General features: G+C 45.6%; 1 long non-coding RNA gene across 7 annotated transcripts in view; it reads right to left on the bottom strand.

Annotated features, from left to right (window-relative positions):
• Positions 1-20,927, bottom strand: part of LOC144828759 (uncharacterized) — a 132,686-nt gene that overhangs the window by 4,285 nt on the left and 107,474 nt on the right. For 6 of the 7 annotated variants that reach the window (XR_013610528.1, XR_013610527.1, XR_013610532.1 and 3 more), the window contains 5 exons: positions 12,385-12,476; positions 11,665-11,742; positions 10,759-10,852; positions 10,463-10,556; positions 2,832-2,938 (listed from right to left, as the gene is read on the bottom strand). This is a non-coding gene — a long non-coding RNA (uncharacterized LOC144828759). The remainder of the gene's footprint in view (positions 1-2,831; positions 2,939-10,462; positions 10,557-10,758; positions 10,853-11,664; positions 11,743-12,384; positions 12,477-20,927) is intronic. The other variant, XR_013610530.1, reaches the window with a different exon arrangement.

Here is a 20,927-nt window from a genome sequence, read left to right as displayed (position 1 = left end):
TTTAGGTCTGGTTGGTGAGGTGTGCATGGATGTGCTCCTACTGTAACAATGTGGGACACCAGAAGCAAAGTAAAATGTCACACTCTGATCTCCACTGCTATCCACCAAAGAGGAGTGGAGCGAGTGCTATCCGTTTACTTGATCTTAACAGAAAAGGAAAAAAGAAAAAAGCTGCACTAGTATCTGTGGGGTAAGGCTGCAATCCTTATTTTGCTATGTAAAAGCGATCTGCAGTTCTTGAAACAGAGGTGCAGCTCAGTATTAACTTAGGAGCTTGTGATCACCATTTCAGAGGAAGAGATGGGTGACTAAACAGGCTTCAATCTACAGCCCTTTCCCAGATACTGTAACCAATTTGACGCACCACTCTCGAAGATGGAGCAGCCTCTGGAACTGAAGACCTTACGGAGCTCTGCTTCAAGAACACTACTCAAACAATGAAGAATCAGTTTCAAAGTTGTAAGGCTTTTGAAGACAGAAGGATGGCTCCTACAAGTCCCGTCTTTAGAATGTGTGTTCTAATCAAATCTTTTTGTATGGAACAACAACAATTTTGTAGAGCTCACTTTAAACCTAAGGCGGAAAACTGCTTAACCCCTTATGCGCTCGCATCGGCCAAAGGGAAATGCACATACTCCAGCTAAGCAAGCACAACCTGTCCTTGTCAATCTGCACCAAAAACCAGCATTTTGAAGTGGAGGGGAAGAAAAACTGGCCAAGGCTGAAAAGACCTAGGATACACCTGAATATAGCATTGTAAACAAACAATTGTAGGAGGACTGTTAGCCCCATTTTTCGTTGGGGTTTTCTTAGTTATGGCAGAACCTAGTTAAAAATATTGTAGTGCCCATTGTTTGGATATTAAACTACCTCGAACAGCTTTGTATGATTTTTTTGTGCAGGTTAAGATCCTGAACTTTACCAAATTACCACAAAGAGCCATGGATACATGGAGACTGTAGCTCACCTTGAACTGGGATTAGTTGAATTCAGGGTTAGTTTAAGCCCTGAACAGTGAACAAAAGCCTTTAACAAACATCATGCAAGTAGTAAAGCTAAATATGTTACCTCCCTACCTGCATCACTGTCACTTAAGCTGGTTGGTACTATAACCCCCTCAATTAGTACCATCGTACTATTACCACTGTACTGCTGGTTCCATCAGGGGTACCAGTGCCTGTGTAACTTCTAGCCAGGGTGACAAATGGACAGGGACGGACCAAATCATGTCACAGGATAAACTAAATTACGTGGCAAGGAAAGGCAAATGATGCAGCACATTTCGTAACAATATTACTGCATTATTTGTAATGATTTTTTTAAACATTTTAAAACCGAGTAAAGGTTTCAACTTATTAATAACAGTTTAACACTCAAAGCAATAGGCAAATGAAAGATGACCAGTCTTCTTTGGGAAGGGCCTTCCACTGCAGGGGAATACAAGTTGCTGCAAGTTTAGTCACTTTTGATCCTTTTCAGCTAGAAATCAATATTTTTTTATTAAATCTGAAAATTATGCAGCAGATGTTTGATTGTGTGGATAATGTATACTTATGCGGAAAATGCTATGGCTGCAGAATCTAATAATTCCAGTGGCCTTGCTTACAGTACAGCACTTGTACACTATAAGAACAGGTAATACTAGTCGAAGTTATCAGTAATACTGCTTGCATGACTACGAGTTGAAATACAAAGGGTATTCAGTTCTACTAGTACTGGCCCTCCAATTGTCAGTTTCCCCACTACACTGAGTGCTACACCCACAATATAAGCTGCAACTGCTTTCGATCAAAATTAATTTGATTAACTTCGAATACATTCTTTGCTCCATTATAGTGACATGAAAATAAATTTGATATGGGGTGATGGATCTACATCCAAGGGACATTCCACCCTAGGTAGCCACTGCACTCTGACTGCATTTGGTTCACAAAATGCAGTAACAGCTCAGATTTGTACACTCAACTATAAACGCTTATGGGGAATCAATATTCAGAAAAGCCAGAAAAAAAACTTTGGTGGAATCTTCAACTAATGGTAAAAGACAGTGAAGTAAAATATACCTTCATTGACAGTTGAAGCAATTGGCCAGATGACAGTCAGTTTCACTGGGACATTTATAAACAGAAATGAAAGTACAAACTCTTAGTGACTGACTCTCAGGAAGGCAAAACACTGTTGCTGCGAACGGCGCCAACATGAAGACCAGATTCATAACAGCACACAACAGAGTAAGTCATTGAAAGCTGGAGTAACAAAAACTGACAGCAGGTGAAGAGGCCAACTTGGAAAGTTGGCAGATAAGCCACCCCAAATGAAATCTCCCGAAGGCAAACCACTTCTATGAACGCCAACATGTACCTCCATTAGCTCTGACGCAACCTCAACAATACAAGCGTTAAACAGAATTTGTGCAAAATTTCTGTACGAAAATTTTGCGAAAGTAGTGAGAGCTCTTGTTATGCTAACAAACTATCGATTGAAGCAATGTAGCAAAGTGGTATTTGCACAAAAAGTACACAACTTTTTAGAGGGAAGCGAGATGACAGGAGCAAAACACCAATGGATAGTGAACGACTAAAATAGGTCCTTTCTCCTGCCCCTGGTTGGGACCATTTTCAGAGTTCCGATTATTTTTATGGTACCCAATGTGGAAATTCAACACTGAAAAAGGTATTTTGCAGTGAGAAGCACTAGGACTTAAGAGTCTGGTCTCAGTTTGTAATGCTGTACACATTTAAATATATCTTATTTAAACACGAAGCCGCTACAGATACACATGCATGCTGTACAGTGCTACAAAGAAACAAGCTCCCAGGTTTAGTTTTTACCTTGAAATGATTCATCTGTGGCGTTGAGTGAAGGGAGTGGAAAGTCCCATCGAAAGAGGAAAGCAACAGATCAAGCAGCAAGCTACTCAAACGAAAGAAGCCGAGCGCTGCAATAATAAACACAGTCAGAAACAGCTTCAATCAAGAATTTCCAAATATAGTATCGGAGTCAAGGTGCAATTCTGGCATCTCAGTATTGTAAAGTCTCATCAGCAAATGTCAGATGGGTAAACGGCAAAATAGATGTTCATCATTGATACCAGAAAACAAATTCCAAAAGAGTTGCATGAACTTGGTAAACATTTTTACTATCCTTCATTGTTATTAACAGGCTCCTTGGAGCTCATGTTCTACTTGTTCTTGAGACCCAAGCACCAATCACACTTGGAAGTACCAGTTAGAACAGTACAGTAGTCACGTGAAGGGATCTGTGCCTTGGTTAATATATATATATATATATATACACACACACATTATCTGTTCAAAAGGACAGCTTTTTAATAAGTACTCATGTCAGATTTGTGGCTGCATGGATAAGTTACTTACCTGTAATCCTAGTTCTCTTCCAGGGGTATCCTCATCAAAGTCATAAGCACTGAATATTCCCGCCCATGTGCGGGACCCCGGAAACAATATAAAAATATATATGTAAAATACACATATATCTCGCTCCACATATATCATTTTTCTCATACCAATGCAGCTCCATAACGGAGGCTAAGAACAATGTAAGCACATACACACAATGCAATTAGTAAGGAAGCAAAATAAAAACACATTAGGTCAAATAACCTTTGAACTTTGTGTTTTAATGAGTAGACTACTCATAAATCCTGAAAATTGCTTGCAAATAGACATTGTTAGCCCTCAGGCTGCATTGCAAAACAATAGCATAGAAAATGAAACAATTTTCAACAAAAACTGGCACCGTGCCTTTAAGGCAGCCATGACCCCAGGCTTCCCATCATGCCTCAGGGGTGACAGTTAGGTCAGTTGTTCTTTGCATAACCCTGAAGACAGGGCTCAACCACAAGATTGAAATAGTACAAAATCTCATTTACCTGGGGAGGCGGGTGGGTTGCTTATGACTTTGATGAGGATACCCCTGGAAGAGAACTAGGATTACAGGTAAGTAACTTATCCTTCTCTTCCAGGGGATCCTCATCAATAGTCATAAGCACTGAATAGAATAGCAAGCCCAACAACCACCTGCAGGTAAATGAGAAGTATATGACCCAACCAAGTCATGACAGCCAAATAATTCAGCTGTTAAACAGATTCCTCAGTGAGGCCTGGCCCACCTGGGTATCTGCTCTAGTGTCAGAATCAAGACAGTAATGTCTGGTAAATGTATGGACAGACCTCCAGGTCGCCGCTTTACAAATCTCAGACATGGGCACATCATGTAGATAAGCCGTAGTGGCCGCTCTACCTCTGGTGGAATGTGCTTTAGGAGTAAACCCCAGAGGTTTTTGCGCCAATTGGTAAGCAAGCTTGATACACGAAACGATCCACCTGGAAATGGAACGTTTCGATGCTGCATGGCCAGTTCTGATCGAACCATAGTTAATAAACAATTGATCAGAATGTCGAATAGACTTGGACCTGTCCAGATAGAACTTTAAAACCCTTTTCAGGTCCAAAGAGTGTAACGCCCTCTCAGCTGGAGTAGAGGGATTAGGAAAGAAAGTGGGTAAAGAGATAGACTGATTGACATGAAAATCTGACACCACTTTCGGCAGGAAGGAAGGGTGCGTTCTGAGCACCACTCTGTTCAAATGAAAGACTGTATACGGTTCTTTAGTACACAGGGCCTGAATTTCGCTCACCCTATGGGCTGACGTAATCGCTACCAAAAAAGCCGCTTTCCAGGAGATATGCTGCAAAGTAGCTTTATGAATGGGCTCAAAAGGTGGGCCCATCAACTTTGATAGTACTAAGTTCAGCTCCCAGGGAGGAGAAGGAGGCCGTACAGGAGGGTACACCTTTTTCAGACCTTGCAGGAAATCTTTTACTGCTGGCAACTGAAAAAAGGAGGTTTGTGAAGGTGATCGCCTATAAGCAGTTATAGCGGCTAAATGCACCTTAATGGAGTTAAACTTCAAACCTGCTTTAGCAAGATACAATAAGTATGGAAGAACTGCCTCTTCCTGACTCTTCACCGGATTATGACCATTCTGCACGCACCACATATAGAACCTCTTCCACTTGCATGCGTAAGAATGTCTCGTGGAAGGACGTCGTGCTTCTCTCAGAATGGACATGCAGTCTTGTGACAGTCCTAGATGGCCGTACTGAATGACCTCAGGAGCCATGCTGCCAAGTTCAGTGACGGAAGGTTGGGATGGTGAATCCTCCCGTTCATCTTCGATAACAGGTCCGGCCTGCACGGAAGCCTCTTGTGAGGAGACACTGACAGGTGAAGGAGGTCCGTGTACCACCATTGTCTCGGCCAGTCGGGGGCAATCAGGATCATTGTTGTGCACGAGTGATTCAGCTTGCTCACCACCTTCGGGATCAGAGGAAGGGGTGGAAAGGCGTACACAAATTCCCCATACCAATCGATCAAAAGAGCATTCCCCCTCGTTCCTGGTCGATAGAACCTCGAGGCGAAGCTTGGGCATTTGCTGTTTACGTCGTCCGCGAAGAGATCTATGGAAGGACGACCCCAAGCCTGGAAAACGTCGTCTAGTACTTAGTCGTTGAGAACCCAGTCTTCTCTGTCCTCGAAGTGCCGACTTAGTGCGTCCGCCCTCACGTTCTGCTCTCCTGGGAGGTGGACTGCTTCAACAGACAACTTGCGAGCCAATGCCAGATGCCCTGAGCTTCCAGTGACAGAGTCCTTGAGCGGGTTCCTCCCTGCTTGTTTAAATAGTACATAGTGGTGGTGTTGTCCGTTTGTACTAGCACCACCTCTGTCTGAATCGAGGGAAGGAACGCTTTGAGAGCAAGGTGGACTGCTCTCAACTCCAGCAAATTGATGTGGTAGGTGCTTTCTTTTGACGACCAGACCCTGCACCTGAAGAGGGCCCATGTGCGCCCCCCAGCCTTGCAATGATGCGTCTGTGATGATCGTTTGCGCAGGAGGAGATTGATGGAAGAGAACTCCCACTTGCATGTTTTCCTTCTTCGTCCACCACGGAATGAAAGCTCGTGCTACCTCTGACAGAGTGATCTGATCGTCCCATCGATCTGATTGCTGGTCCCATTTGTCCTCCAGATCCTGCTGAAGAGGACGCATCCGAAGTCTGGCGTTCGGTACCAAGAATATGCAGGAAGCCATCGACCCCAAGAGGGAGGCTATCTTTCGCACTTTCTGAGTTCTGTTGCGAAGAACTTGCTGGCACTTGAGCGCTATTGAAAACTGTCTCTCCTCCGAAGGAAACACTTTTCCTACCTCGGAGTCTAGCAGAGCTCCTAGGAAGTGAATCTTCTGAGTGGGATGGGAGACCGACTTCTTGTAGTTGACATGCAGGCCTAGACGTTGACAAAGTTCTATGCATGTCTGGAATTGACTCCGTACATTGTCTGGAGTTGGACCTTTCAACAGCCAATCGTCTAAGTATGGGTATACGAAGACTCCCCTGCGGCGCAGAGCTGCCGCCACCACTGCGACACACTTTGTGAACACTCTGGGGGCCGACTTCAACCCAAAAGGAAGGACTTTGAACTGGTAGTGAGAGGTCCTCACCCGGAACCGAAGGAATCTTCTGTGATCTGGTCGTATCGGGACATGAAAATATGCGTCTTGAAGGTCCACCGAACACATCCAATCCCCCTTCCTGAGATGTGGATATATTTGATGGAGTGCCAACATGTGGAATTTTTCTTTTCGTACATGTAGATTGAGTGTTCTCAAGTCCAGAATAGGTCTGTATTCTGCCTTCTGGCCCTTTTTTCTGACCAGAAAATACCTCGAGTATACTCCCTTCCCTTTTTGAGCCACCGGAACCCTCTCGATGGCTGATTTCTCGAGGAGTGTCGCTACTTCTTTCTTCAACATTTGTAGCTGGTGGCTTGACGTTGACATCGGAGGAACTGGAGGAGGTAGACGGTGGAAACGAAGACAGTACCCATTCTGCAGCGTAGACAACACCCATTGATCTTTTGTAATGGCCTGCCACTCTGTCCTGTGATGCGCAATGCTTCCCCCCCACTGGAGTGGGCAACGGCGCTGGGGGAAGTGAAGACTCATTGCTTCTGCTGAGACTTATTGAAGTTGTTGCCTTGGCGCTGATTCCCATTTCCTTTGGAATTGCGTTTGCCTTTGTACTGCGATTTCTGTTGGCCTTGTTGGTTCTGGCCCTTCTGCCATTGAGGGGTTTGAACCCTCTGCTTCGAAGTTCCCTTGTTGTCCGAACGGAACTTCTTCCTGAATTCTTTTTTCTTTTCAAGCCCCACGGCTTTGAGGGTGTCCAACTCAGTCTTCATACACTGCATCTCCTCATCAGCACTCGCACCAAATAGAGACTTGCCCGAAAAAGGAAGGTTTAGAATCCTGGTTTGAGCCTCGGGTTTTAATGCCGTAAGGCGCAACCATGAGGATCTCCTCGCTGTGATTCCATGCGCATAACCATGCGCAGCCAGCGTTGCCCCATCTGCCGCCGCTCCTATAATCTGATTGGAGACTTGACTGCCCTCCATCAGAACCTCCTCAAAGTCCTTTCTATCTTCCTGAGGAAGTTTCTCAGAAAATCTCTGTAGTGAGTCCCACAGAGATCTATCATACCTGCCGAGCAGCGCTCCCGCATTGGAGACTTTGAGGAAAGAAGCGGAGGTGTTACAGACTCTTCTCCCCCAGGAATCTTGCACCTTGCTGTCCTTATCCGGAGGCACCGTGGATGAGGAAGCTACCGCATTGGATTTTCTAGCCGCCGCAATGATTACTGAATCAGGCGGGGGATCAGATTTCAGGAACAGAGGATCCTCATCAGGAGGACGATACTTCTTGAGAATCCTCGCTGGGACGGACTTCACCGTTGCCGGCGTCAGGAAGACTTCATTTACTGGGTCCATAATACCCGGGACCATCGGCAACAAGGGTTTGGGTGTCGTTCTGTGCTGTAGGGTTTCAAATATGACTGTCGTCTTGATCTGTGGAGCAGTCATAGGCACTCCTAGCTTTAGGGCTCCCCTGCCCAAGATATCCTGGAATGAAAAAATATCCTCAGTTGGAGATATCCTTGAGCGTGGACTGTTTGTCAAGGTCGGAGAGTAATCCCTGTGAGAGCGGGTCCTCGAAGAACTTGAAGAGCTACGGGTCCTCCTGGACCTAGATCTTCTACTTGAGCGCGTTCTAGAGTGCGATCGGTCTCTACGACGAGATCCTCTCTTACTTGAGTGCCGAGAACGTGACCGTTCCTTACAGCGATGAGCTTGGTCTCGATATGCTTTCAGCCGATCAGCTGTCTCCTTGTCCTTGGCCCAGTGGTGAAGAGGTCTATACTACCGTGGGGACAGACGAACAGGAGGAGATTTGTGTGCGGAATCCTTCACTGGTGAACGTGATCTTGGAGGTTGATCCGCTTGAGCCTGTTGCGATCTTGCAGGGGACTTGGATCTCTCCCTATCCGAAACACTGTTTCTTCCATCCGAGGATCCGCCACTGCGAGATGCTGAGGAAGATGAGGATAGGCTCACTATAGGTCTAGAGGAAGACCTGGAACGAGATCTCTCCTCTGTGACCCTCCTTCTCTTGGCCGGAGGCTCCTGTAGTGGAGATTGTCCCACCTCCGCAGCTGATGCAGATCCTGGAGAACCTAACTGAGACCTCAATAATTGAGACTGGTCCAAAGGTTCACCCTCCTTTTCCTGCAGAACCTGCTGCAGAGGCGACCTCTCCTGTGATCTTGCGGGAGAGATGTTCAGGGGCTGCGAAACACCCCGTTCTCCGGATCTCCGCTGATCCATCGACGGTGGCTGTATCGACGCCGAGCAGGTAGGCGCTCCCTCGACGTCGACCGTGGTTTCCTCGATGCCGACCTCGGGTGACGATGAATGTCCTTCGGCATAGAGCCCCTCGCCGTCGAAGGTGGTCTACTCGACGACGACTGAGGCTGCTTCGACGCCGATCGCCGGTGCTCTGTCGGCGACGGGGTGTGCCTTGAGGCCGAATGTGACGGAGGCTGCCTCGACGTCGAACGCCATTGATCGGGCGTCGACGTGGGCTGCTTCGACGTCGATCGACTATGTGTCGATAGAGGCTCCCTCGACGTCGAACGACCATGACGAGTCGTCGACGTAGGATGGCTCGACGCCGAACGCCGGTGGCCAGGCGTCGACGGAGAATGCCTCGACGTCAGAGCATGACGATGCTGCTTCGACGTCAGGTGGCTCGCCGTCGAACTCTTCCGCTTCGACGGTGACCTATCCCTCGACGCTGTCTGTAGCGGAGGTACCTTCGATGTTGACGCTGAAGACATCTTCTTCGTCGCCGTCGACTGCTTCTCCAACGCCGATCTCGACGCCGAATGTGAACCAGTCGGGGCTTCTTTCGACGTCGACTGCGTCTTCCGACTTTCCTGCTTCTTGGGAGATCTTCCTCTCTCAGAAAGCCCATAAACACGAATTCTCTCACGTTCTTTCAGAGTTCTGGATGATAAAACCTGGCAGTGTTCACAGGTTTTCGATGAGTGAGAGTCTGGTAGGCACAGGATACACACTGAATGAGTGTCAGTCTTGGCCATCTTCCTTCCACATGAAGGGCACTTGTCAAAGAGTGAAGGCATCTCTGACAGAAAAATTACCTTTAAGCCTAAAAAAGGTAGAAGTAACACCCCAAGTCAAAAAGACGTCGAGTGAAAGCAAAAAATTGTAGATAACAAGAATATTTTTTGACAAAAAGACAAAAAGAAAGGGAGCCGTTTCACCAGGGTCCTGACTGAAGGAGCCGGAAAGAACAACTGACCTAACTGTCACCCCTGAGGCATGATGGGAAGCCTGGGGTCATGGCTGCCTTAAAGGCACGGTGCCAGTTTTTGTTGAAAATGGTTTCATTTTCTATGCTATTGTTTTGCAATGCAGCCTGAGGGCTAACAATGTCTATTTGCAAGCAATTTTCAGGATTTATGAGTAGTCTACTCATTAAAACACAAAGTTCAAAGGTTATTTGACCTAATGTGTTTTTATTTTGCTTCCTTACTAATTGCATTGTGTGTATATGTGCTTACATTGTTCTTAGCCTCAGTTATGGAGCTGCATTGGTATGAGAAAAATGATATATGTACATACATATATGTGGAGCGAGATATGTGTTTTTTACATATATATTTTTATATTGTTTCCGGGGTCCCGCACATGGGCGGGAATATTCAGTGCTTATGACTATTGATGAGGATCCCCTGGAAGAGAAAATTTCGTTATTTAAGGGGCATAACATGCACAGGGCCAGAACTGGACAGTGAAATTCACGAAAGTAGTATTCTGGCCAATTATCACTCCATTGTGTGATTGGCGGTACTCCCACGGGTGCAGTAGCAAAAGCCATCTGGAAGTCACCCCTTCAAGTTTTTTGGGGGTTATTTTTTAAACTCCATGCCATTTACATAGTCTAATCTGTGAATCAACAGATCTAGTGTTGGCTCTAAACGCAGCTCCAGTAAAGACATTAATTAAAATTTAAGCAACGTTACCTTAAAATACTGGATCCACTTCGTAGGTATTTGCAGGCTGGTAAGACACCGGAGAAACAGTGAAGATAGCCACCGACCCCTTTGAGCACTCTCCCTGTTGAGAGAAGGAAGGTACTCTTAGAGAATAGTCTGGATCCGTATTCTTTGCTTCTATGAAACCTTCTTGCACATCAGAGTTTGTAAAGACTCATCAGTAAGTATCAGATGGGTAAACGGCAAAAAGATATTCATCATTGGTGCCAGAAAAGTAAACGTAGCTCCAGTAAAGACATTAGTTCAAATTCAAGCAATGTTACCTTAAAACACTGGATCCACTTCATAGGTATTTGCAGGCTGGTAAGACACCGGAGAAACAGTGAAGATAGCCACCGACCCCTTTGAGAACTCTCCCTGTTGAGAGAAAGAAGGTACTCTTAGAGAATAGTCTGGATCCGTATTCTTTGCTTCTATGAAACCTTCTGGCACATCAGAGTTTGTAAAGACTCATCAGTAAGTATCAGATGGGTAAACGGCAAAAAGATCATCATCATTGGTGCCAGAAAAGAAATGTACCTGTGATTTATATCAACTTTGTATTGTCCGATGGTAACAACTATAACGTTTATTAACACGCCTGATTTGCCCACTCAGTTTTTACTGGTTGTTGTTTAATTGAATGATTTATACATCCAGCAACGTTTGAAAGAATTCTTAAAGTAGAACAGTATTTTAGCTCAATGCCACTACAAACACGACCAAGCAGAAAGCCCACTAAGCTTTGTGAAAATACCTCAACAACAAGATTTACATGACAGCTTAACGGTCTAAGCTTCTCCACAGCTGTTCAGTAGACACATTAGGGGGATCTGTGCCTCGGTTAAAAAATGTATACACATATTACACTGTCTGTCCAAAAGAACACCTAATATGTACTCAAACATCAGATTTTAGCTGCATAATTTCGTTATGTAAGGGGCATAACGTGCCCAGGGGCCAGGACTTCCTGCAATTCACCAGAGATGTATTCTGGCCAGTTACCCCTCTCCATTAGTGTGACGGAGAGCGGTAACTCCACAAAAGCTACCTGGAAGCAAACTCCTGCAAGTCTTTTTTTTTTTAAACTCCATACCATTTACAAAGTCTAATCTGTGAATCAACAGATCTAGTGTTCGCTCTAAACGTAGCTCCAGTAAAGACATTAAATCAAATTCAAGCAATGTTACCTTAAAATACTGGATCCACTTCGTAGGTATTTGCAGGCTGGTAAGACACAGGAGAAACAGTGAAGATAGCCACCGACCCTGTTGAGAGAAGGAAGGTACTCTTAGAGAATAGTCCGGATCTGTATTCTTTGCTTCTATGAAACCTTCTGGCACATCAGAGTTTGTAAAGACTCATCAGTAAGTATCAGATGGGTAAACGGCAAAAAGATCATCATCATTGGTGCCAGAAAAGAAATGTACCTGTGATTTGTATTAACTTGTTTTGTACGATATAAACAACTATTATACTCATTAACACGCCTGCGTTGCCCCTCAGTTTTTGCTGGTTGTTGTTTAGTTGACGACTTAAAGACCCAGCAAACTTTTGAAAGACAATTCTCAAAGTAGAACAGGACTGTAGCTCTGCGCCACTACAAACCTGGCCAAGCAGAAACCCCACTAAGCTTTGTGAAAAGAGCTCAACAACAAAATGTACGTGACTGCTTAACGGTCTAAGCTTCTCCACAGCTGTACTGTTCAAGGATGTCACTTTGTGAAATCCACCAATGTTGCATTCAAACACAATGTCACCACCAGTGGCCATTAATCACTCACTCAATTTGGTATACCCCCCATGCCAACCAGCACATTTGTATTCTAAGAGTTACTCAGCACACAGGGTTTACTTAATCCTAAACACTGCTTCTGCAAAGAAACTAGTTTAAAGTCATTCTGGCTTACCTCACAACACTTGCCGAAATGTATGGATTATCATTGGCTGAGAAGACAGGAAAAACGAAGGGAGCAGCAGTTCATCTTGGGGTAATCTCTCCCTGTCGAGTAAAAATACTCATTACGCATTTAAATAAACAGTCATTCTTCTGTACGTCTTTATTTCAATGAAGGGCACAGTAAATTAAAGCCATAACACAAGCCCATGATTAACTTATAAAAGCATTACGCACATTATATACAAACAGACAAAAACGGATTTTCGACAATACAGGGCTGATAATATGGACATTGCAGAACTGAAAGGGACTTACCGTGTTTATATTCTCTTTGATGGCCAGCTAGTGAGTGCTTGTATGGCTGTGCCTATCAAGTAAACTTTGCCCTATCAAACGCTCGGACACAATGAGCAATACTAAAATGGATAAACAAACCAATATAATCACTTTACTGCCCAACCAACAGAACGAAAGTGCTAATGAGTACTAAAGTGACTGTGCCTGTCTAACAGTGCTGTCCAGCCAGTGAGTGATGTGGCCATGCCTAGCAAATACACTCAGCCCATCAAGTGTCAGACAATATTACTAATACTAAAGTGGCTAAACATGCCAAAATAATCACTTTGCTGTTTAACCAATGGAACTATGGTGCTAGTGAGTATTAAAGCCATGGTGCGCGTCTGTAAAAAAGTCTTAACCTGCAAAAGATCAAGATGCAAATAAATAGTTGTTAGCTGAATGAACTAGGTTGCTTGTTTCCGGTTCAGGTAAGACCTGGCTGGGCAGTTAGGGCTGGACTGTTCCCATGAGACACAGGGTCAAACATACAGCTGGGTCTGAACTGAGGTGGCTGGGTCTGAACTGAGGTGGCTAAGTGAGCTAAAGAACGATGATGGATTCAACTAAGATCTGACTGGGGTGAGTGTCTGAAAAATGTCAGTGCTCCGTCCATCTCCTTGTGTGAGCATGTTAATACAGTCTTATTGTCAGACCCCAAAGCGCAAGAATAACCTGGTGCTGCAGCGCAGCCTAATGCCAATGCCATGTGTTTTCGTCTGCGAGAATAGAGGGGAAAAGTCTGGAGATAGTATAGACGGGAAAACGTGGAATGAAGTTGCGAAGGCTTTTTCTAGGTCGTTTAAAACCTGATCCCAAAAACAGATGGCTTGGGGCAGTGCCATAAAAGATGGAGTGAACCCATCGCATCCTTTCCAACATTCCTTAGAGCGTTGGACATTCCATGTCCTAATCCTCACCGGAGTCATGTACCAATAGGACACAATCTTGTATACAGTGTCTGTGTTAGACTTGTTATGTGCCATATGTCAAGTTCGGTAAAATATGCCTGTCCACTCAGTATCAGAACCCCATGTTTCTTGAGAAGTTAGGGTTCTTTCCAAATATGGGAGCCAGAGACTGCCAGGTCCATGAGACACCAGTGTTTCTCGGTGAGGTCTACTCCACCGGAGCTTGAAGTGGCGAGGTGGAGTAGTACCGCAGGAGGAACATAAGTTACTTACCTGTAAACTGTGGTTCTCCAGTATTGGTGTCTTTCATAGATTCACATGCTTGAATATTCCCTGTCGTCGAGTGGGAGTCCCACGGTACATAAAATAGCAGTAATATATGCATACATAAGTAAAATTATTATAATTATAAAATACACACACATATACATATATATACATATATATACATACATATATATACATATATATATATATATATATATATATAAATAAAATACAATAAACTCAAAAGTACCATAGAACTGAATAGGCCCATAGAAAGCCTAAGGGAGAAACTCAACTTAGTAACATATCAGTATCATTATGTTTTGGTCCATATTCCAGCCAATCAGGCTGCAGTTCCCTCTAGAACCTTCTCCTCAGAAGCCCAAGACCTCAGATTTTCGTAGCACAGAGTAATCAAAAAAGTGCCTGAGGAGAAGAGAGCCTCTGAGGGGAGGATGGGAGGGTCGCATGTGAATCTATGAAAGACACTAATACTGGAGAACCACAGTTTACAGGTAAGTAACTTATGTTCTTCTCCAGTATTAGGGGTGTCTTTCATAGATTCACATGCTTGAATAAGAGTAGAAAGCAGTAAGCACCATATAAGTCATAAAGGTAACAGTAAATTGAAGCATATAATAAATATACATATTAAATAGGAAAAAACCTTTATGACTGGAGGCGGGTAGCAACAGAGGCTCACCTTCACTGGAAAAGATTCCGCAGCACCGCTTGTCCGACTGCTGCATCAGCGGCGTCTGTTGACTGGAGACAGTAGTGCTTCGTAAAAGTATGGCTGCTCGACCACGTAGCAGCTCTGCAAATGTGTCGTAGAGGTACCCCCGCAAAGAGGGCAGTAGAGGCTGACACAGCTCTAGTGGAATGAGCACGTGCTGAAGCTGGAAGAGGCTTGCCAGCCCGTTGATGACAAAAGGTAATGGTGGAGGAAATCCACCTAGTAATAGTTTGTTTGGTAACAGGTTGTCCTTTGCAGATCGGGCCGTAGGCCACGAACAATTGATCAGATTTCCTGATGGATGCAGTGCGCTGAATGTAAAATTTAAGGCAACGTTTCACATCAAGGGAATGTAATGAACGTTCCGCAGGAGTCTGTGGATTAGGAAAGAAAGTTCTTAAAATGATTGGTTCGTTGAGATGGAAATCACTGGGAACTTTCGGAATAAAATGTTGGATTAGTACGTAATGTAACAGTGTCTTTTGAAAACTGAAGAAAAGGAGGCTGAATTGTGAATGCCTGAATGTCACTGACACGCCTAGATGATGTCAAGGCGAGCAATAAGGCAACTTTCCACGTGAGGAATTTTAAGCTTGCTGAGTGGATGGGTTCAAAAGGAGGTAGGAGGAGCTGAGACAAAACCAGATTCAAGCGCCAAGCAGGCGGAGGACGCCGAATGGGCGGAAACATACGGAAGAGACCTTTGAAAAACTGTTGGATGATTCTAGATGAATACAGTGAAGTCGAACCATCATGGCGGAAGCGGGAGAGAGCCGCTAAAAATACTTTGAGTGGAGTGGGAAAGTCCTGACTTTGCAAGGGATAGGAAGAAAGGCAGGATCTGTTCTGGTTTGGCGGTCATCGGATCCAAGGCTTTGGTGTGACACCAGACACAGAAACGCTTCCACTTCAACGGATAGGTTTTAATGGTGGAAGGAGCACGGGCGTGCGCCAACACTTCCCTACAGTCAGCATCGATGGTTAGACGCGCAAATTCATGGTGTTGAGGTTCCAGGCATGGAGCTGGAGGTATGCTGGATCCGGATGGCAAATCTGCCCCTGCTGCATCGTGAGGAGGTGAGGCAGTGGATGAAGCGGAATTGGCTCGTTCTAGGAGAACAAGAGCAGATCCGAGAACCATGGGCGCCGCGGCCATTTGGGTGCAATCAGGATGATGTGGCAGGGTTGAAGCCTCATTCTGTGTAGTGTAGTAAGCGCGGAATCAGAGGAAGAGGAGGAAAAGCGTAGCTGAATGCGTTCAACCAGCTGATCGAAAATGCATTTCCGCTCGACTCTGTGGGGATGAAGACTTGCAAAGCGTTGGCATTTCCTGTTGGTGATAGTCGCAAAAAGATCCATTTGCGGCTGGCCCCACTGGCGGAAGATGAACTCGAGAGTTGGTTGATTGAGTTCCCACTCGTGATTGTCCGAGAATGATCTGCTGAGTGAATCCGCCAGAACATTGGAAACACCCGGCACATGGATGGCTGTGAGATTAATTTGATGACAAATCGCCCAATTTCAGATCTTCTGTGCTTGTTGGGAAAGCAAAAGGGACCTGGTGCCGCCCTGCTTGTTCAGGTAATGCATGCTGGTGGTGTCTGTCCTCACCAGCAGGGATTGACCTTGAACAATCCTTTGAAAAGACTTTAGGGCAAGGAAGATCGCCAGAAGCTCCAGGCGGTTTATGTGCCAAGTGCGCGGGACCGCAATCCATTTTCCCTGTACTGATAGGCCTTCGATATGTGCACCCCAGCCCTCCATGGATGCATCGGTCGTAAGCGTTAGAGTAGGAGTAGTGTCTTGAAAAGACCGACCCTTTGAAATGTTTGGAGGGTGAGCCCACCACTCCAGAGCCCTTAGGATACGGGGCGTGAGAAGGTTCCGGTCGTTGAATGATCCGGAGATCTGTTTCCACTGCTTGTCCAACTCTTCGTGGATGACCCTCATATGTAGTCTGCAGTGAGGAATCAACTGTATGGCAGAAGAGGCCATGCCGAGGAATGATTTCAACATCCGGACTGAAACGTACAGTTTTGACTGGAGTGATCGTACCATCCGGAGCATACCTTCTTGTCGTTCCTGGGAGACAAAAAACATTGCCAGATGAGAATCTAGCGAGGCTCCTAGAAAATCTCGCCGCTGAGATGGGCGAAAGTGTGACTTCTGGCAATTGATGGAAAGACCCAAGTCTTGAAACAGGGAGAGGCAAGACTGTATGCTGGATTGCCAGTTGAAGATTCGGAGCCTTTATGAGACAGTTGTCCAGGTATGGATAGAATTGTATGCCTCGTAGGCGGAGAAAGGCAGCTACCGGGGCCATGATCTTGGTAAAGACCCTCGGTGCTGAACGGAGGCTAAATGGTAGGACCTTGAATTGGAAGTGCAGGTGTCCCGACTGTGAAGCGCAGATACTTCCTGTGTCTGGGGTGGATTGGCACATGGAAATATGCATCCTGGAGGTCTATCGTTGAGAAGAATTGCCCTGGATTGAGGTAATTCAGGATTTGAAGCAGTTAGCATTTGAAAAGTTTTGGAAAGGATGAATTTGTTTAGGGCCCGCAAATCCAAAATTGGGCGCCATTCTCCAGACTTTTTCTTGACTAAGAAAAAGCGGGAATAGAATCCCTTGCCGCGTTGACCTAGCAGCACTACCTCGATGGCTCCTTTCAGGATCATTAATTTCACCTGGGCCAAAAGTTCTTTGAGGTGGGGAGAGGGTGGCCCCGAAGGTGGACGAGTGGGAGGGAATTGTGTGAACTCCAGGGTATGGCCTTTGGAGACAACGTCCAGGACCCATTGGTCGGAGGTGATTTCGGACCATTTGCAAAAGAATTTTGAGATGCGACCTCCAAGATGCACAGTCGGCAGACGAAAGGAACTGAAACTGTCACTGTTTTTTGTTGTTTGCACCACCTCTATAAGTTGTTTTCCTTTGGTATGGTCTGCAGGAAGACTCACGATTTTGGTTTTGGTATGAACCTCTCTGGCGGTTATCGCTGTAGGTATTGTATGAGCGATACTGGCCTGATCCACGAAAAGTAGAGGAGCCCCCGCCTCTACCTCGTGCTCCCCGAAAGGGCCACTTTTTATATTGGAGTAGCTAAGGACTTTGCGGTGTCAGTGTCCTTTTTGATCGCTTCAAGAGCATCGTCCACATGCTTGCCAAACAAAGAATCTCCATCGTACGGCAAGTCAAGGACCTTTGCTTGTACTTCTGGGCGAAAAGTTGTAGATTTCAGCCAGCCTTGACGCCTCAAGACTGCAGCTCCAGCTAATTGGCGAAAGCCCGTGGATGAAATGTCGAGTGCGCATTCGATAATTTCAGACAAGATTACCTCTCCCTCCTGGATAATAGCCTGTGCTTCTGTACGGATGGTCTCAGACATTTGAGGAATCAATGCGGCAATCTCGGACCACATCTGGCGGTCGTAACGGCCCAGAATAGCCAAAGTATTAGCCGCTCTGACAGTAGTGGCCGCCATTGTTGGAAACTTTTTCCCTATAAAGTCCAGCTTGCGGCCTTCCTGATCAGGAGGAGACGTGAGTGGTGTTGCCGTATCACAAGATCTTTTCTGTGCCGCTTGAGTAATAACCAAGTCTGCTTTTGGTTGTGATACCAAACAGGCTGGAGCGGACGCTGGAGCCTTATATTTTTTGTTCAATCTGGGCAAGACTGCAGGTACTGAATTCGGATGGTTCCATAAGTTTAAGGCCCTCCGACCAAATAAAGTCAATAATTGGAATTGTGTGCGATTGTCTTTGTGAAATGTCCTTAAAATCATACAGGAAGCATTCACTCATGTTGCTGTTTCTCTACAGTGAGATGAAAGCGTTTCGCAGCACGGACCATTAAATTATTGAAGTTTGCAATGTCCACTGGAGGCGATGCAAGAGGTGAAGTGGGCGGAGTGGAAGGTGTTTGTGCCCTGTAATTGTCCCACTCATTCATATCGACGTCATCAGTGTCTTGAGGAGCAGGATCCTCATTGTCAGTGTCAGGACGAGTTCCTCCCGGTGACGCGGGTGGAACCGTAGCAGGTGCTTGTGGAGGTTGTAGTTGAGGCTGGGGAGGAGGTTGTAATGCCGGGGAGGCAGGTGTAGATGGAGGGAACCTGCGGTTATAGTCATCAAGCATGTGCTGCAAATTTTTGACTAAAGAGAAAGGAATTTGTGTAACTGGTTCTGAAGTGACAGTTTCTGCTTCGTCAACAGGAAATAAATCATTCCCACTTTCGACGTATTCCTCTTCGTCACCCTCATCACTGTACTCCTGGCACTTAATGTGCAAATCAGATGGACTAGATGCCTGTTCAAACAGTTGTTCCACTTCAGATTCGTGGTCGGATTCTTCTCCACCGGATTGAAACAATTTGTCTGGAAGACGGGCACCACTCCTTATAGGACTTAGTTGAATGAGAGGTACCGTCTTCAAGGTAGAAGCAGTAACCACTGTATAAATGGTAGCTGAGGTCGGAGGACGAGAAGCCGACGAGCCCGTTGATGCAACAGCCGTAGTTGTATGACCAGCCTGAGGAGTTGAAATTGAAGATTTTCCCATCGTCGACGAAGAAGTCTTATCCGTCGACGGAGTCGTCGACGATAGCGGAGTTTTGATCGTCGATGACGAAGTAACCGTCGACGAGATAGCCGTCGACTGAATCGTCGGCGCTGATGTTACGGCCGTCGACAGAGGCGCCGTCAACGAGGCCGTCGACGAGCTTCTTTTAGACGTGGTCTTCGTCGTCTGTATTCGTGTCGACGACGGGACGTGTTCGCGTCGACGAGAGAAGCGTTGACGATGATTTCTTCGTCGACGGTACTGACTTGACACTCGTCGACGAGATCTTAACAATCGACGTAATGGGTCTCATCTCCTGGGCTGCCGTCGACAAGGTGATAGTCGTCGACGCGGCAGTGGATGACCTAGAACATGTCGGCGACGACGTAGAGGTAGAGGTTACAGACTTCGTCGTCGTTGAAGACGTCGACGGGTGCGTCGACGAGCCCATGCCAGATTTTTTAGAGGAAGGCATGGCTTTGGGCGCAGACGTCAGAGAACCAGGTCCCGTAGACGTGCCCTGAAGCAAATCCTGTGGGGAAACAATCCTGGAGGATTCCAACAGTCTACTCTTCTTAAGAAAAGGAGATGGAACCTCAGTTTCAGACCCACGCTTGAGAGGATCTGGAAATACCTGAAGAAAAACTTTCCACATCAGAAACCAGACTCTGAAGTCTTCAACTTCTGTAGCCACAGAAGGAGACAGGCCTCTCTATCCCTCAGAGTCTTGGGAGGAAAAGTGCGACAGTACTTACAGTTCTGAACTTCGTGGTCTGGGTAGAGACAGTAAATGCATTTACTGTGAGGATCCTCATGGAAAAGACACAGTTTGCCACAAGAAGGGCAGGCTTTAAACAAAGATTTCTTATTTGAAGACATTTTTGAAGAAATAACAGCTAGTTGAAGAAGAAAACTGAGCAGAGCTCAGGGAGACTCCCTTCACACGACGTGCGGTAGAAAATCTGAGGTCTTGGGCTTCTGAGGAGAAGGTTCTAGAGGGAACTGCAGCCTGATTGGAATATGGACCAAAACATAATGATACTGATTTGTTACTAACTTGAGTTTCTCCCTTAGGCTTTCAATGGGCCTATTCAGTTCTATGGTACTTTTGAGTTTATTGTATTTTATATATATATGTATATATATTTATATGTATATGTATTTTATAATTATAATAATTTTACTTATGTATGCATATATTACTGCTATTTTATGTACCGTGGGACTCCCACTTCGACGACGGGGAATATTCAAGCATGTGAATCTATGAAAGACACCCCTAATACTGGAGAATGAAGGTACTGCAAGGCCACCATCGTGTGTAGAGCGGAAGAGACTATTTATATGTAAGTGAGGACCCCCCCTACTCCCCCAATTAATAAACCTGTTAATCTCGATTGGCATGGAATGGGGTCAATAGGTGGCGTCAAAGGCAATGCTTGATAAAGGATGCTGTGATCCTACCCATCCAGGATAAGCCCAGGCCATTCCAGCAATGGATAGCTGACCGCAGTTGTTTAGTGAATGCGCTATAGGTAAGAGCAATAGTCATAGTATTTGCCAAATGGACCCAGAGATAAGGAATGAAGTAGACGCCCCAAAAAAGGGAATTGGGCAAGATAGCTTATTTGGGGGGTGAGTGGGGGGCACTGAAAGATTTAAAATTTTTGATTTTTTCATTTTGATTTCAAACACGAAAAGGGATCCAAAAGTCTTGAGTTCCGAAACTAAGGCAGGGAGAG

This window comes from Lissotriton helveticus, chromosome 4_1, assembly GCF_964261635.1.
Source record: "Lissotriton helveticus chromosome 4_1, aLisHel1.1, whole genome shotgun sequence".
NCBI lineage: Eukaryota > Metazoa > Chordata > Amphibia > Caudata > Salamandridae > Lissotriton > Lissotriton helveticus.
This window is presented reverse-complemented; position numbering and strand designations above follow the sequence as displayed.